Source organism: Acomys russatus, chromosome X (genome assembly GCF_903995435.1).
Source record: "Acomys russatus chromosome X, mAcoRus1.1, whole genome shotgun sequence".
NCBI classification, from domain to species: domain Eukaryota; kingdom Metazoa; phylum Chordata; class Mammalia; order Rodentia; family Muridae; genus Acomys; species Acomys russatus.
The window spans coordinates 10,667,235-10,682,876 of NC_067169.1; the positions used below are offsets into that span (position 1 = coordinate 10,667,235).

Sequence of the window (15,642 nt, forward strand, 5' to 3'; positions counted from 1 at the left end):
GAGGATTCAATGTATAGGTTACTTTTGGTAGGATGGCCACTTTCACAGTATTCTTCCTGCTAATGTCCAAGCATAGGAGTTGTTTCCATCTTCTGGTATGATTTTCAGTTTCTTTCTTCGGTGTCATAAAGCTTTCATTGTACAAGATTTTCACTGCCATGGTTAGTTTATTCTAATATATTTTTGAAGCTATTGTGACAAGTATTGTTTTCTTGATATTTTTTCTAAACAATGTTTCTCTGTTCTGAAACTCACTGTGACAAGGCTGACCTTAAACTCAGATATATGCCTGTCTCTGCCTCCTAAGTGCTGGGAGTAAAGGCACATGCCACTATGACTAGCTGTTTTCTTGATTTCTTTATAGGTATGTGTGTGTTGTTTGTATATAGAAATGCTGCTGATTTTTATGTCTTAATTTTGTACCCTGCTACTTTGCTGAATGCATTTATCAAGTGTAGGCATTTCTGGTAGAGTATTAGGATCTTTTATGTACAGAATTGTATCATTTCCAAAGCAAGATAATTTGCCTTTTCCCCTTTCTATTTGTAGTTGCTGTATCCCCTTCACTTGTCTTACAGCTCTAGGGAAGATTTCAAGTACAATGTTAAACAAAAAAGGGTAAAAGTATTAGATTTCTTTTCTTTAAAAGAATTGTGTATGTGTGTATATGTATGCTCCAAGTGACATATGTGTATGGGTACGTGCTGGGGAGGCCATAGGTCAATAACTGAGTGTCTTCCTCTATCATCCTTTCTCTTACTTTTTGAGACAGAGTATCTTCATTGAATCTAGGTTTTATTGATCTGTATAGACTGGCTTGCAGGTAAGCTCTGGGTTTCCACATATCTGTTTACTCCTCTCACCCCAGACGTACAGTCATGAGCCATCATGTACAGCTTTTGTGTGGGGACTGGGCATGTGAACCCAGGTCCTTATGTTTGCACAGCAAGTACTTTATCCATTGATCCACTTTCCAGCTCCTGAGTAATTTTTTTTAAACAATGAAACTTACACTAGTCGAGAGTAGTGTACACTAAATTATATACATGTGTTATTTTGATAATAAATATGGAAAGCTATAAAAACAATAAAAACTGAAGGCTTTAGACCTTGGCAGTTTACAAAGCAGTTTCCTTTGTTGGTGACCAGCTTCCACCTGAGTACAACACAGTATGTGTGCATTGGCTGACATGTAAACTGTAAATATCTTTCCAGTCCTCAAAGCTTCATCTTCTTTGTCAATATTTGATAGCTTATTTTGCTATAAAGCATTACACTGGATTTAAGCACCATGGAATGAGTCCCAGAGGATGTGGCCTGTTTCATAAATTTAAAAAAAAAAAAAAATCAGTGTTGGGCTGGTGGGCTCAGTGGGTAAACATACTTGAGGCAAAGCTGGATGACCTGAGTTAGATCCCCAAAACTCAGTAGAGGGCACTAGCTACCTCTTTCCTGCAAGTTGTCCTCTGGCTTCTGCATGTATACCATAGCAAGTGTCCCCACCCCATTTCCTGTGCTTGAGCAGGCATATTCTCTCTCTCTCTCTCTCTCTCTCTCTCTCTCTCTCTCTCTCTCTCTCTCTCTCTCACACACACACACCTAATAAATAATTTAAAAAGACAATAATATTGTGGTGGTTTGAATAGAAAATGGGCTCCATAGACCCATAAGGGGATGGAACTATTAGGATGTGGTGTGGCCTCATTAGAGTAGGTGTGGCTTTATTGGGGGAGGTGTGTTACTAGTGGTGGTGCTTTGAGGTGGCAGAAGCTTAAACTTGGCCAGTATGCCATTGTCACTTCCTACTTACTGCCTATGGATCCAGATAGAGAACTCTCAGCTACCTCTTTAGCACCATGTCTTCCTGCATGCTGTCATGCTTCCTGCTATGATGATAAAGGACTGAACCTCTGAACTGTAAGCCAGCCCTAATTAAATGTTATTATTTATAAGAGTTGCCGTGGTCATGGTGTCTCTTCACAGCAATAAGACCTTAAGTAAGACAGGTATTTTATAAATTTTCTAGAGGTCTCACTGTGTCCCTGTGGTAGAGCTATGTCTTTCTCATGGGATAATGGGCTCATTAAAGATGGAGTAGTGTCAGGACCATATTGTTCTAAACCACTTTCGATTGAATGATATACATGTTGCTTCTTTTTGTCGTTGATTTGTTTTGTAGCACTTGGGATTGACTTTATGGCCTTGTGCATGCTCTCCTAGCTCCTTGCCACTATGTCATATCCCTAGCTTTTCTGATTATATACTTTGACCAAAGAAGTAAAAGGTGGACATTGTGTCTTTCCAGTTCCTAGAGTCAAGAATACATACATTTCATCTTTTTTTCCTTTTTCTAAGATTTTTCCTTTTCTTTAAAAAAAAAAAATGCAAGTCATATGAGTTATGAGAAAAGAGGCATATTAACAGCACCGTTTACGTCACTTATATTCTTGTATAAGAAACCAGTTGGAGGAATAAGAATATCTTGATCAAATTGTAGATTTAAAATAAATCCAGGTTGGAGCTGGGCATGGTGGCGCACGCCTTTAATCCCAGCACTCAGGAGGCAGAGGCAGGCAGATCGCTGTGAGTTTGAGGCCAGCCTGGTCTATAAAGTGAGTCCAGGACAGCCAAGGCTACACAGAGAAACCCTGTCTCGAAAAACCAAGAAACAAAACCAAAAACAATCCAGGTTGGATGTTGTGGCACATGTCTTTAATGACATGCTCAGGAGGTACAGGCAGGTGGGTCTCAAAGACAGCCTGATCTACATAAGAAACTCTAGGTAGCCAAGGCTTCATAGTGAGGCTCTGTTTAAACAAAACAAAACAAAACAAAACAAAACAAAAGATCCCCTCTCCAAACCCACTGGAAACTGTCTTTTTAAAAAAAATTTATTTTATGCTGAAAACCAGCTTTTTGGGACTGTGGGTACAGTTCAGTGGCAGAGTGTTTGCCTAAGACATCTGAAGCTTTGGTTTCCATCCACAGCACCATAGATGCAGGATCAAGGGTTCCCTTCCTTTCATAAACTAACCGTGTATTTCTGAATACCTAGCAAGTACATGCCACTGTGTTATAAGCTGTTGGAGATGAGGAAAAACTTGTATCTTTAAATCCCATCCATTAAAACAATTTGCAATGCAAATACCACTGGAAACAGAACTGTATCTTGCTGTGTTGAAATTTATGGGTGAGTTAAATGTTGAAATTTATGGGTGAGTTAAAAATAGTATGTAATAATCTTTCCTTCATCCATTTGAAAATAATATAACTTGAAAGACACATAAATAAAGGATACTTATTTCTCACAGTAATGGAGGCTGGCATGTGTAAGATCAAGGTGACATAGAGTTGATTGGTGAACCCCACTTTCTGGTCATAGATGACCATTTTCTTTCTTTTTTAAAATTAATTTATTCAGATTACAACTCAATTGTTATCCCATCACTTGTATCCCTCCTGTTCCTCCCTCCCTCCTGCTTTCACCCTATTCCCCTCCCCTAGGTCTATGACCGAGGGAGACGACCATTTTCTTACTGGATCTTCACTTAGTGAAAGTGGTTAAAGTCACTAGTCTCAATCATGACGTTTGATCTCATTTCTTAGCCATTCATCAAAGACTTTACATCTTCATATATAACCTTGGGAGTTGGATTTTTTTTCTAAGATTTTTTTTTTGTTTGTTTTTTGTTTTTGAGACAGGGTTTTCTGTGTAGCTTTGGCTGTCCTGGACTCACTCTATAGACCAGGCTGGTCTCGAACTCAGAGATCCATCTGCCTCTGCCTCCTAAGTGCAGGGATTACAGGCATGCACCACTGTGCCCAGCTGGGGGTAGGAATTTCTAACGTGAAGTTTCATGGGGCACAAGCATTCAATCCCTAGCAAATCTCTATGCTGGATAGTATAAATACATTATTTTGAGATTGTAAAATTTAGATAGGAAATATAAAATATACATCAGTATTTTATTCTTATTTTTGAAGTTGTGATATTTTTAATTAATCAAGAAAAATTAATATAATTTATTTATTCTTTGAGAGTCTCATACATGCACATATTTTGATCTTATTCGCCTCAACTCTTCTCCATAAATCTCAAAAATCAACCTTTCACTACCATCTCCAACTCTGTAAACAAACAAACCACTAACTCCAATTTGGGCAACCCTTATTTTCAGGGGTGTGAGGCCATCCACTGAAGTATGGTTTATTTACCAGGGGCCACACCTTTCAAGAAAACTGACTGTCCCTCCACAGAAGCCATTAACTGTCCATAGCTCCTCAGTTAGGGATAGGGGTTGGTAAGCCCTTCCCCTCTTCCTTCCATACTGGAATGAATGTTCACTGGCTTGAGTTTGTGCAGATCTCGTGAAGATAACCATAGTTAGTGTGAGTTTATGAACACAATGGTCCTGTTCTGTCTAGAAAACACTATTTTTTACTGGTCCTCCCTGATCTCTGGCTCTTACAACCATTCTGTCCCCATCTCCTTGATGATCCCTGAACCTTGGGAGGGGAGGATGTAATGTAGATTTATGGCTAAATAAAGAAAAGAATTGAGTTCCTATCTGGGTAATAGTACATTATGTATATAATCAAGTAGATTGCCCTAACAGTATGCACTAGATTTAGTTACAAAATGATTGCAATTTCAATCAAAATCCTAATAAAAATATATGTAAATGTTTAGAACACCTAAGACTGACCAACCTGGCGGTTTCCTATGTCCTTAAAAAGAATGACCATCAGATTCAACAATTCCTCATCTGGGTAGATACCTATAAAAGTAAAAAGCAAAGCCAGGTGTAGTGGCACACCCCTTTAATCACAGCACTTGGGAGGCAGAGGCAGGTGTGTCTCTGTGAGCCAGGACAGCCAGGGTTGTTACACAGAGAAACCCTGTCTCGAAACCTGCCCCCTCCAAAAAAGTAAAAAGCACAGATTCAAGTAGATACTTGCATCCCAATGACCACAGTAGTATTACTTTTCAAGAGTCAAGAGGTCGGTGAAACCCAAATATCTACCAACACATGAATTTATATAGTGCATACAACAAAGATAAATTTTTCATCCTTAAAAGTAAAATTCCAACACATGCTGCAGTATGAATAAATCTTGCTAATATTATGGTAAGTAAAATAAGACATATACAAGAGATAGATATTACATGATTTCATTTGCATGTTGAATCAAGAGTAGAAAAATCATATACACAGAAAGTAGACTAGTAGTGACTGAAGTGGAAAAAAGGGGATTATTGCTTAGTGGCAACAGAGATGCAATTTGAAGTGATGAATAGGTTTTGGCGATGGATAATGATGGTGGTTATCAATATGAATGTACTTAATACTACTAAACTATACTTTGAAAATGGTTATAATGAAATTTTAAAATATGTATTTTACCTCAATAATAAATCAATTTATTTATTAAGACAGATCTTTAGATAGTAAATATTATTCTTTCTAAATTAATTAATACAGGAAATTATTACGGCATTGGTTTTCTTTAACCAGCTAGTTCCCCAATGACTGACACAGAGAGACTATGTTTTATTATTAAGCTGTAAACACTATGCTGGGAAGATTCTGAGATATTCCAATACTAGTACCTTTAACATCCACATAAAAGCCAATCACTTGCCAATCTGATGACTCCTAAGCAGCTTCTGCTCCATTAGCCTGTCCTTATAGCCACTTGCTCATTGCCATCTTGCCTTATGGTGACCCCTTTTTCTCTCCAGCTCCTCTCTTCCTGCTACATCTTCTTATGCTTTATCTTCTTCTCTTGACATCAAGCCTGGGCACCTAAAACTCTGCCTCCCTCTCTTTTACCCAGTCACAGGCTTCAGCCAATCAGGGATAATTGGGGACCACTCTTTATCATCATATGGTTACAGGAGATAGTTCAATATTCATAACAATGCCCATGATCTCAAGGCATTGAAATTAGCATTTGAAAACATAGTTGCAGGAAGATCCTTTTTGTATATAACTTATTTTGTGTATAAACTATTATGCCCTTTGGTTATGCATATATACTTTAAGGGAGCAAATACTGTATGATACTGAAAGCAAGCTGGGTGTGGTAGTCCCAGTATGTGGGAGGCTGAGCCAGGAGACTAAGGAGTTCAATTCCAGCCTGGGATATGTGATTCCCTGTTTTGAAAAGAAACAAAAATTTAATACCCAGGACTAAAGAGATGGCTTAGCAGTTAAAAACAAGTTCTTTTCTTGCTTAGTGCCCAAGTTCCACTCCTAAAATCCACATTGGGTGGCTCACATCTTTCTGTAACTTCAACTCCATGAGATTCAAAATAAATCTTAAAGATGATACTCTATGTAGTCAGTAGAAAAATTTAAGAATATTTTATTAAAAATTTAGCTAGGCCACAGGGTCCTGGAAACCTACAAGAAGAACTTTATGACAGGCAGATCTGGATCCTGGGGTCCTCCTCAAACTAAGGCACCAGCCAAGGAGAATATAGGCAGTAAGCTTCGAACCCCTACCAAGACCTAGCCGACGAACATGATACTCTCCACCGTTGAGTGGAGAGTGAGATCTGACTCTCACACGAACTCTGGTGCCCCTTTTCTGACCATGTCCCCCGGATGGGGAGACCTGGTGGCACTCAGAGGAAGGATAGCTAGTTACCAAGAAGAGACTTGATATTCTGAGAGCATATATAGGGGGAGGAGGTCTCCCTCAGTCACAGACATAGGGGAGGGGAGAAGGGGAGAAATGGGAGGGAGGGAAGAATGGGAGGAAACAGGGGAAGGGCTAACAATCGAGATGTAATATGAATAAATTAATAAAAAATAAATAAAAAATAAAAACAAAAAAAATTTTAGCTAGGTTGCCAGGTGTGGTGGCACACACTTTTAATCCCAACACTTGGGAGTCAGAGGCAGGCAGATTGCTGTGAGTTCGAGGCCAGTCTGGTCTACAAAGCAAGTCCAGGACAGCCAAGGCTACACAGAGAAACCCTGTCTCGAAAAAAAAAAATTTAGGTGAATCTAGGTGCCCTTTGCCCTATTTTGTGACTAAGTCTCATTTATTTCTGGCTGGCTTTAACCTCACTATAAAGGTGAGGTTGGGTTTGAACTCCTGGTCTTCCTGCCAGTACCTCCCAAGTGTCAGAATTACAGGCATGTACGGTCATGCTAGATTCTTTGCTTTTTTGTTTGTTTTTCAGAGACAAGGTTTCTCTGTGTAGCCTTGGCTGTCCTAGACTCACTTTGTAGACCAGACTGGCCTCGAACTCACAGAGATCTGCTTGTGTCTTCCTCCCGGTCATGGTAGATTAAACAAGTCTACTTTTCCAATTGTGAATATTGTGATACTTAAATACAGATCAAGTATTACCAGTCAAAATTCAGCATCTTATTTTGGAGTGTAAAAAGTACACACCAGATTGCAAAGACTTAGCCCCAAACAAGTAAACTATCTCAATGATTTCTTATATTAACAGCCTGCTCATAATATTTTTGCTTTATTTTAATTTGTAGATACAAAAACCTCTTTCCACTATAGAAGTTGAAGAAATTGGAAGGAGAAAATCAAATGTATAGGGTAAGATCTTTTTCTTGGCACTGTAATCATATTACTATATTTAACAATTTGATAATATTCTCTTTGAAAGTTTGTCGTCGTCATCATCATTTTCTCTCTGTATGTATTTATGTGTGTGTATTTGTGTGCATGTGGGCATATGTGTGTTCATACAGGAGCCATTATCCTGACTCTTGATACTATTTTCTAGAAGAAACTTCTGTTATCAACCCAAACTTAATGACATATGATAACTGTTAGAAGAAGGTCTGTGTTTTCAAATGCTGATTTCAGTGCCTTGAGATCTGGTTATTGCCTTGCCATGGGCATTGTTATGAATGTTGAAATACCTCCTGTAACCATGTGATGATAAGGAATGTTCTCTAGTTATCCCTGATTGGCTAAATAAAGATGCTGAAGCATGTGACTGGGTAGAAGAGAGGGAGGTGGGGTTTTAGGTGCCTGGGTTTGGGTTATTTTTTTTTCAAGTTTCTCAGACTTTTATAAACTCCCGAGAGGCCCCATCTCTGGAACACACGTTATTCTTCATGGGTAGAACTGAACTCAGGGCCCCAGCACAGTCTGAATGTGGCTTGCAGCAAAGGCTGTGTGTGCCCATCACAGCCAGGTCGTCTGAATCTATGGTAGATTCAATGGCTGTCGTGCCCATGAACCTCTCATGCCCTAGTCGGCTGAGCAGCCAGTTCCAACAGCCGCTTACAGGGCATTGTGCTGCTTCAGGTACCATATTATGTCTCTTTGCTTTTCAACAACTTCTTCTAGGCTTGAAATTGTCCTGAAGCCAGCCTCGGAGGCAATATTGCTAGGGTAAGCATAAATTTTTTCTTCTTCAAATACATCAGGCTCTATTGAATCTCCTAATTCTCACTGTATAGGAGGCCAGGGAACAGATCATCTTCAGGGCCAGGATGGCCAGAATCAGTTCAAGGTACAGCCAGCTGGGCTTAGGGAAGGAATACTGCAGGAGGAGGAGGAGCAGGAGGAGCAGGAGGAGCAGGAGGAGGAGGAGGAGGAGGAGGAGGAGGAGGAGGAGGAGGAGGAGGAGGAGGAGGAGGAGGAGGAGGAGGAGGAGGAGGAGGAGGAGGAGGAGGAGGAGGAGGAGGAGTGGTGTTGTGTTGCCAGAAGAGTGGAGCCAGTGACTTGAGATGCCTCGTGGACCAGTAGAGCTGGGAATAGCCTCGGCTTCTGACTTTCCTGTGGTGAGTGGATGTAGCGTTCAAGAAGCAGATGCAGGCTCCACGGGTTAACTTTCCCAAGGATTATGATCGTCTAAGCCTTCAATGGGTTGGCATAGTTTTCTGGGCAATTGTTTTCATTTGGATTAGGGTATGAACACAGCACATCCGTTAAAAATGCTAAAATAACAAACATAACGTGTATAGGCAGCAGCCGATTCGCTACAATGACGACTGGAAGAGGATGGAATCTGGGTCTAAAGTGAGCATGCAAAGAGTGATGTGGGAAAGGCTGAGTGTCCAGAAGTGTGTCATCATCTATACTTTGTAGGGCATCCAAGGAACCTATCGTCCAGGAAGTCGGGGTACCTGCCTGATGTGTTACCCTGCACCCGGAGACCCCTCGGGTTGAGGCCGCCTTGGCTCCATGTAGTTCCTAGCCTGCAGTCTCCGCCCCTTGAGCCCAGCACAGGAAGCGGGGTGAGGGTGGGGTGGGGCATGGGAAGAGGAAAGGGAGGAGACAAGGGGCGGGGACAGGACACCCCGCCTACATCCACGAGCCTACATCCACGAGCCCGCCGACCAGCGCCGCCGCCATTACCGCCCTGGCAGGCAGCCGCGCTGCAGGGCTCGGGTCCTTGAGGGAGGAAGAAACAGAAGAGATAGAGGAGGAAAGGAGGAGAGAGAGAGTTGGGAGAAGGAAGATGGTGCTGAGCAGGTGGCTGTAGGAACGGAGTGATGGAGCAGAAGCTGTCCCGTGAGTCATCAGATTGGCAAGTAATTTTTAAAAAAAAAATTGGGGGGGGGGCGTTTCGAGACAGGGTTTCTCTGTGCTAGCCTTGGCTGTCCTGGACTCACTTTGTAGACCAGGCTGGCCTCAGAACTCACAGCGATCCGCCTGCCTCTGCCTCCGCCTCCCGAGTGCTGGGATTACAGGCATGCGCCACCGCGTTCGGCTAAGTGGTTTTTATGCGGGTCTTAAAATTACTAGGATTAGGGTAGCTCAGAATCTATCCAGCATAGTTCTTACAGCTTAAAAATAAAGCATATTCTCTCTGAGTCAGTCACTGGTAAACTAGCTGGTTAAAGAAAACTATTCCGTCATAGTTTACTGTATTGATTAATATAGAAAGACTAATTCTACTTTACAACAGATAACAGCAGTCATTTTAATATCTTACAACGTTTCTGTTGGCCAGTAATTAAGGGAGAGTTCAACTAGAAGTTTCCAGTTTAAGGATTTTCGTTGAATTGCAGTGTATAAGAAAGCATGACTGCTTAAAAACTGTAAACTTGGAATAAAAACTAAAACACTCAAAGGGAGAACACAGAAGTGTTGTCAGGGTATATGGCAGTGCAGTTGAGAATCCTTTGTAACCCTGAGAAGCCACTATATTCAGGGGTTCTTTCAAAACTTGAAGAGGGTTGCTTCCCAGTGTAAGTTATTTCTGCGTTCAGAGGCCCATGTTCCTCAAGTTCTTAGGCAGACCACGAGTCTTTCATTTTTTACACTGTCTTCTGTAAGGTGGGGCCCATTAATCGATCTTCCATAGCTCTTTCATTAGGACTTTTTATTGTAGCTCTACCTTCTATACACATCAATCATGAAGGTAAATTTTTACTCCCCACTCCTTGCTTCCAGTTGCTCAAAAGAAAAAAAAAATGTAACCCTTCCTCTACTTAAGTCTGACCTACTAAGCTCCAGCTTGGAAATCTGTTTCTCATTTCATTGGAAGATAAGAAATACTATCTCATTTTTCTATCTGTTCATAAAAAATGAATATCCTAATGGGACAAATTATCTAATTTTTCTTATTTTGAACATGCCCTTACAAAATGTTCAATCAACATTGTGTTTTTCAGGAAATTTTTTTTCACAAAATTAGCAGTCAGTAGTATTATTATCTTCTTCTAAATAGTAAAATTTTATATCTACCTTGAAAAAAAAAAAGAAAGCATGACTGGCTGGGCATGGTGGCACACGCCTTTAATCCCAGCACTACTTGGGAGGTAGAAGCAGGCCGGTCACTGAGTTCAAGGCCAGCCTGGTCTACAAAGTGAGTCCAGGACAGCCAAAGCTACAAAGAGAAGCCCTGTCTTGAAAAACAAAACAAAACAAAACAGAAAAAGAAAAGAAAAGAAAGCATGACTGAAAAAAAATGTTAAGGCTTAACTTAGTTTGATAACAGAATTTATGATAAGTGCTAAGCATACAGAGTTCCAATAATCTATAACAAAGTGTAATAGTAAAAACTAGCTTCATTTTAAAATGAGTTTCAAACTAAGTAACTGTGTAAAAACAGAAAAACCTAGGAGTCAGCAGGACCTTGTTATTAACCCAACCACAAGATGTCTAGACCACAACCCTAAGGTCAGCAAGTGAGCAGTTGTGTCTTGACAGCAATCTAAAGAGGAAACTGATCCCAGAAGCACCTGGTTCATTTCCCAAAATTGTTCCCTGTTCCCCTTATTGTGTAATCATTATCTTAAAATATTGACAAGATGCTCATTCTGCTTATGTAATCTTGTTTAACCACTCGCTCAGAAAAACAAACAACAAAACTCATGATAATGCTTCACATAACAGAAATTCCCCAGAGTTGAGACAATTGTGATTTGTGGCTTAAAAACCTAAAACAGGGCTGGAAAGGTGGCTCAGAGGTTTAGAGCACTGTCTGCTCTTCCAGAGGTCCTGAGTTCAATTCCCAGCACCCACATGGTGGCTCACAATCATCTATGACACGATCTGGTACCCTTTTCTGCCATGTAGGTGTACATGCAGATAGAGTACTCACATACATAAAATAAATAAATAAATCTTAAAAAAACACAAACAAACCTAAAACAACAGCCAGGCGTGGTGGCACACGCCTTTAATCCCAGCACTTGGGAGGCAGAGGCAGGTGGATCATTGTGAGCTCGAGCTCACACAGAGAAACTACAAGTAAGGATACTGAGCCTATACAAAGAGATCAACTGGAGCCCAGCTGCTCCAGTGCCCCTGCTCCCTACCCTCCTAGCATCATTCAGTGCTCAACTACAACCCAATGAGATTCTATGAACTGGGACCTCCCAGATGACCCTTTTCAAATTTCCTTACTGACAAAAGCCATGCTAGTATTAAAATGACTATTGCTATCATATCTAAGTTAGGCTTGATAACAGTACAGCATTAGTAAGTACGGAGTATAGCATTGTTTCTGTATAACATTTTGGTACCATATCTTTGGAAAAGATTCTCTCTTATAATATTTACTTTATGTCCCAGTTTCACCTTTTATGAAAGGTTCTGTTCAATTGCTAATCATGTTTGATTTCAAAACAATTTATTGGCATGATTTAAAAGTTATGCATCATAGGCTGGGGTGGTTGCTCAGTTATTAAATTATTTGCCAGGAGAGCAGGAAGACTGGAGTTCAGATCTCCAGAACTAACAGAAATGCTAGGTAGGCTGGATTTCAATCCTCAAAAAGAAGGAGGAGACAAGATTCGCAGAGCAAGCTAGCTAACAAGAATAGCTGTAAAAGTGAGCCCTGGGTTTCATTGAGAGATCCTGCCTTTAGCAAAAGGTAGAGCAGGGCATGGTAGTACATGCCTGGGAGAAGGAGCTCTGAAATTCAAGGCCAGATTGATCTATATAGTGAGGTCAGGGCTGCATATTAAGACCCTGTCTTAAGGAGGAAAACAATATGAATAATGTAGGAAGAGCAACTGAGAAAGGTTTCTGGCATTAGCTTCCACATGCACACAAACATGTGTGAACATTCAGCTGTGGGCTAAGACTTTTCCTGGGGAGGTACAACACACATATCTATTCAGCTCAGATAAGGAGCCCACAACAGACTAAATTATGGATACGTACTACCAAAGTCCAACTTGATGAGACAATGAGTTTGGTGGGGGTTACTTACAGGAATATGGATGAGGGCTTAGTGACAAGGCAGAAAGGACTTAAAGACAGCTGCATTATCAAAGTCCACTCCAGCATGGGTGACAACAGAAATTGGGAACCTGAACAGCCTGCAAGCAACTCAGCAGGCTGGAGAGTACCCTTAAGTCACTTAGTTGGTCTAAACCTCTTCCAGGCAGCTGTGCTGGTTTCTTCTTTTTCCTGGCAGCTGGCCTGATCTCAGAGTCTTCTTTGCAGCTTAGTTTGTCTGAGAGTGACTCCCAGCAGCCTGCAGTACTTACTCCCAGAGCAATGGGCCTACTGAATCTGATAAGTTTCAGGGACTTCTGAAGGTATTTTGAGTTGTTTACCTTCCGTCTAAAGGAGTCCTTGGGAGATGAAATGTTTCAATCTTGGAGGAAACTGCTACACAGCACAGGCACACACACACACACACACACACACAAACACACACGCACACACGCACACCCACAGAGACAGAGAGAGACAGACAGAGACAGAGACATACAGAAAAGAAGAAAGTGGAAAATAATATTGTAATATGTTGTACATTTGCAATGCATTTTTAACTTCTCAAAACTCCTGTATAAGCCATAACTAATCTAATCCTTCCAACAGAAGAATGGGACAAGCGTGCTGAATGAATGAATGAGACATTAGAAGTCCAAGAGAATACCATACAGACCAGATGCTTTCCTAACAAACTGGAGGAGTTGGAAGGCTCTTCACTGAGAATTCCTTTTGAAATTATGATAAGGAGACTAAGGCACAAAGAGCTTAAATGGCCTGTTCATATTCAAATATAATGGAAAGTTGGAATTAAAACTAAAATCTTCTGATCTTGGTTTGCTTCATCAAAAGCTCACTCAATTTTGCTTTAGATTAATGTTCTGATTATGTCCAAATTTATCTCACCCTAAGAATTGTTAAGTCATGTGCAGAGAGTTGTTTCTCTCCTTTGTAAAGTTCAATTATGGATATATATATATATATATACTTATATGTATATATAATGTCTATAGATGCTAAGGAACTAAGAGCTAGAGAGAAAGTCCAGCAAGTAAGAGTAAAAAGCCAAATATGCCTGTAACTACAGAATGGTGGAGGGTAGAAATAGGAGACTCACTGGTGTTTTCAGGCCACCAGCCTTACCCTAGGCTCAGTGAAAGACTCTCCCTCAAGAAACTGAGACAGGGAGTGATAAATAAAGGAGGATACCCAAAAGTCTACTCTATTCTCCAAAGCACATACATATACATAAACATGCACTGTTACCTTACCAAGAGCCTGGCTTAATGGCACTTCACATTTTCATTTGTTTGAAACAAATTTCCAGCATTGGTCTCACTCTAAGTATTTGAAATTGCTTTGAGGGACTAACGGTGTAACACAGCAGTAAGGTATTTGCTTAGCATGCATGAAACTCCAAGTTTAATTGCCAAAGCCTAAAAAAAAAAAAAAAGAGAGAGAGAGAGAAAAAATTTTTTCTAATCCATCCATGTGTAAATAAACTCTTTAAAGACAAAATATATTTGTAATAGGCATGTTTCTACTTTGCTATTATATATATTGTGATTATTTATCTCAATTTTTATCCCCTTTCAGGGCCTCAGCCATGTTTCAAATTATCTTTGTATCCTCTAGAACCTAGAAAATTATGAAGCATACAGTACAGGTACTCATAAAAATTGGTTTTATTAAGCCAAGTGGACTGGAATAAAGACCCTAGAATACATTCAAGATGAATGTATTTCAAATACTGATATCCAACCACTTGGCTCAAAAATGATGCTTTCCCATTGTGTGAATTGGACACAATTAAAAGTTAAAAGGACATGAGGAGGACAAACTTCAGAATCACAGATAAGTCAATGGGACTGGCTGGCATACACTTATGGGGGTGGATGGATGCTAAAAGAAGAAAACAGCAGCAGAACTGATCCCAAATGTCTAACTTGGATAAATGGGCACCTGATAGTGCTAGCCAACATAATATGCACTGAAGGGAGAACAGATCTAGGGAAAATGTCATGGGTGCAGTATAATTCATGCTGAGCTTGAAACTTTGCATACTTCATATGCACATCTCAGACTGTTGTGGGGTTGTCATATTTATAACATTTGAGAAGGATCTCTGATTCTAAAATTTCATCTGGGCTATAAAAAATGTAATATTTTGATAAAGTTATTGTAAGTTATCCACAACAATTTAGGAAATGTAATAAATATAAACATCTTATGTAAAATTGTCATTCTCCTAGTGTTTGCATAATTTCTCTTGATGAGGCATGTAACTGTTGCAGCATTTGCTTAATTGATAATTTGTGCATAATTTTCTAAACTTTGGAACATAATTATCATCACTTGTGTCGGAGTTAACACTGAAATGAAACACATTGGTGAAATACTGTAGACATAAGTGAATATTTAAAGATAACAAACAAGGAAGAAGAAGAAGAAGGAAAAATTGTGATTAATATAAGAACAACAGGCTTCTGTCAAACTCTACACGACTTAACAATTCTTAGGGTGAGATAAATTTGGACATAATCAGAACATTAATCTAAAGCAAAATTGAGTGAGCTTTTGATGAAGCAAACCAAGATCAGAAGATTTTAGTTTTAATTCCAACTTTCCATTATATTTGAATATGAACAGGCCATTTAAGCTCTTTGTGCCTTAGTCTCCTTATCATAATTTCAAAAGGAATTCTCAGTGAAGAGCCTTCCAACTCCTCCAGTTTGTTAGGAAAGCATCTGGTCTGTATGGTATTCTCTTGGACTTCTAATGTCTCATTCATTCATTCAGCACGCTTGTCCCATTCTTCTGTTGGAAGGATTAGATTAGTTATGGCTTATACAGGAGTTTTGAGAAGTTAAAAATGCATTGCAAATGTACAACACAGTATTACAATATTATTTCCCATTTTCTTCTGTCTCTGTCTGTCTGTCTCTGTCTGTCTCTGTCTCTCTCTCTCTCTCTCTG

The 15,642-nt window shown here is 39.9% G+C and overlaps 1 pseudogene; it reads right to left on the minus strand.

Annotated features, from left to right (window-relative positions):
- Window positions 1–8,228: 8,228 nt before the first annotated feature.
- On the minus strand, window positions 8,229–9,345 carry LOC127184709 (transmembrane protein 192-like; annotated as a pseudogene).
- Between the last annotated feature and the right edge of the window lie 6,297 nt (window positions 9,346–15,642).